Below are 2,986 nucleotides of genomic sequence, written 5' to 3'. Positions count from 1 at the left end.
ATACTTTTATTTAGTGTGGTACTTCTTAAATATTTGTTTTTCTAATATGTGAGGTGATAATGTTTTGAAAAAGAAAGATAGCAAAATATAACCAGATTCAATCTTATCAATGTTTGATAATGTTAGAACCATGACCAGAGACAAATTAATCTGAATTTTGAAAGTAAGGAAACAAAGCACAAGAAAAATACAACTAATTATAGCATGTACAAGATGCCTCCTAATTCCAAATTACATTTACTGGTGTTTGGTTTCTCTATTTATAACCTTTGCACATAGGATATATGACAGGACGTTTCTCACATTATTATTACCAGCATAGAACACATCATATATTGGTATATGATTGTTTTCTATTTTTACTCTTACTCCTTCATTTATGTACATATGTATGCAGTAACAGTGAAACCAGCAAAGTGAGATCTGATTTTTTTTATTTTTCTATTGGAGAGGAAACTTCATAATCCTATTTTGTCTATTTTGTGTTCTGTATTTTCATCATAGAAATATAATGTTTGATAATGTATGCTAAGTGTGTTATTGAGCAAGAGCTTGCTGCCCAATACACACAGAACTTAATGCCATGATATTGGGATTTTGAGAAAAGAAAGAGCTTTAATGAAAGGTAGACCAGCATGAAAACAGGAGTCACAACTCAAATCTGTCTTCCCAATTTGAAAGAGCTTAGGGTTTTTATAGGATTCAAAGGGAGGTGAAGATAGTGACTTTATTTAAGTTAACATATACTGATTGGCTGTTTCATTTACAAATAATAGAGAGTATGCAAGCATGTTCTAAGAAGGCCTTGAAAACCGATAAAAGCTAGCTGGCATAAGCAGAAATTGACTGTAAATGAGGGCCAAACATGTGGTTACAGTAATGTTATGAAACACTCAGCATAAGATAACAATTGCAATGACAAGAAAAGGAATGGAGATGGGCTGTAAATTAGTGGGAAGGAAAGCATCTGGTTACAGCAATGATATAAATCACTTAGTTAACATAAGTTGCATCCACATTAAAAAGGAAAAGAAATAAGCTAAAGTAAAAACTGCAATTAAAAGTAAATCCACTATAGTCAATGGTTACAATATCTTCACAAACTTTTTCCCCTGCCCAGGGTTTCAAGAGAATAGTTACATAAATACACTGTATTTAATCTACAATGTTGGTCTTCATCTCAGTGACCTAGCATTTTTACCAGTAGTCAATGTTTTTAAGAAAGAGACAAAAAGCTTTGCAGAAGAGACTTTCTAAATAAAAAATAAATCAAAGTTTTACTTTCTTTTTAACTCTTGAGCCATTGCTCCATTATAATCTTCCTCATACAAGGAATGATATACATCACCATATTAAAATATATCTCATAAATATTAACTATTCTTCTAATTTCAGGTGGTTACAAATGGCTCTAGATCATGGAAAATGAGAATAAGGTCACAGAATTTATTCTTTTAGGACTTTCTCAGGGAAAGGAAGTAGAAGATCTCTGTTTTTTACTGTTCTTACTTTGTTATTTTGCAATTTTGATAGGAAATCTGCTCATCATAATTTCTATCATTGCAGTGAACTCATTAACCAGCCCATACATTTCTTCCTGAGTTACCTCTCACTCTCAGACATTTTCTACACCTCCACTGTGACCCACAAGCTAATCATTGACTTCCTGGAAGAAAAGAAGACCATTTCCTACAATGGCTGCATGACACTGCTCTTTACCATGCACCTCTTTGGAGGTATTGCGGTCTTCATCCTCACAGGGATGGCCTATGTCCACTACTTGGCCATCTGCAAGCCCCTGCACTATCCTGTCATCATGAGCAGGTGGAGGTGCATCCTCATCATTGCTGCATCCTGCACTGGGGGATTCCTGCATTCCTTCAGCTAGTTTCTCCTCTCCATCTTCTTACCCTACTGTGGCCCCAATGAGGTAGATCACTATCTCTGTGATGTGTATGCTTTGTTGAAACTGGCCTGTGCTGACACAAGAAGAATTGGTCTCTTGTTCATTTCTAATTGATGAGCTTGGTGACTTTTGTTGCCTTGTTGATATCTTATGCTGTGATCTTATACACTGTCAGGTCCTATCCTGTGGAGAATCACTGCAAAGCTCTTTCCTCATGCAGCTCCCATATGACTGTGGTCGTCCTTTTTTTTCTCCTTTTCTCTTTATTTACATTCCAATGGCTGCTACTTTACCAAAAGACAAAGTCTTTTCTCTTTTTTATACTATCATTGCCCCCATGCTCAACCCTCTGGTACACAGAATATGGAAGACAGAGATGAAGAAAGCAATAAAGAAACTATAGTTCCCTATCATGGCTTAGAAAGGAAATAGACTGAAAGACATTCTTGATTCTTATCATTGAACTTGTTGATTATGTCTCCCCTACCTAAGACCTATATGTAGATATAAGCAAAATTTACTATTCCCAAGATTGATCCAAGCTTCTTCTCTTCTGTATTTTGTTTCCTGATTTTTTTTATTTCCCCTTTACCCTATTGATCCTTCAAATAATTTAGATATTTAGTAGCAGGCTATGTAGGGCAATGTGCAACCCAAATCAACATTGAGAGTCCACATAGTCTATTCCTATATATGATTATATTTGGTGAAGATAATTCCAACCACCAAATAATAATTAAAATAGTACTTCCAATCTCTTAATTTCATCACTCAGAGAATACATTAAATTATCTAATTCATAGACAATAACAATATTTATCAACATTTTCATCTTATACTCTGATCATTTTGCAACCAATGGCATTTTGGTGTTTCTTACATGTCCAAAACAATATACTCTCCCAAGCTCCAGACAGAAATAGTTTACTTCCTAACCCATTTTCTGTCCTAGATTTCAAGAAAGGAAACAACTATGCTTTTCTGGCCAATCCTAATACCATATAGTTTATTAATCAAGGGTTAGTGCTCTCAAGTTAGATTCACTTAGTTAAAACCAGACTTGGTTACTTACTATGTATC

General features: G+C 34.7%; 1 pseudogene; it reads left to right on the top strand.

The window, feature by feature from the left end:
- The first annotated feature begins 1,418 nt into the window (after nucleotides 1-1,418).
- Nucleotides 1,419-2,309, top strand: LOC119538740 (annotated as a pseudogene).
- Nucleotides 2,310-2,986: the final 677 nt, after the last annotated feature.

This window comes from Choloepus didactylus, chromosome 6 (assembly GCF_015220235.1).
Source record: "Choloepus didactylus isolate mChoDid1 chromosome 6, mChoDid1.pri, whole genome shotgun sequence".
NCBI classification, from domain to species: domain Eukaryota; kingdom Metazoa; phylum Chordata; class Mammalia; order Pilosa; family Megalonychidae; genus Choloepus; species Choloepus didactylus.
Note: the sequence above shows the minus strand (reverse complement) of the source record. Positions and strands in the feature narration are given on the sequence as shown.